This window comes from Hyla sarda, chromosome 3, assembly GCF_029499605.1.
Source record: "Hyla sarda isolate aHylSar1 chromosome 3, aHylSar1.hap1, whole genome shotgun sequence".
Taxonomy (NCBI): Eukaryota; Metazoa; Chordata; class Amphibia; order Anura; family Hylidae; genus Hyla; species Hyla sarda.
The window spans coordinates 19,824,661-19,824,964 of NC_079191.1; positions in this window are offsets into that span (position 1 = coordinate 19,824,661).

Sequence of the window (304 nt, forward strand, 5' to 3'; positions counted from 1 at the left end):
TATACAAGAATATAACTACTATAATACTGCTCCTATATACAAGAATATATCTACTATAATACTGCTCCTATATACAAGAATATAACTACTATAATACTGCTCCTATATACAAGAATATATCTACTATAATACTGCTCCTATATACAACAATATAACTACTATAATACTGCTCCTATATACAACAATATAACTACTATAATACTGCTCCTATATACAACAATATAACTACTATAATACTGCTCCTATATACAACAATATAACTACTATAATACTGCTCCTATATACAAGAATATAACTACTATAA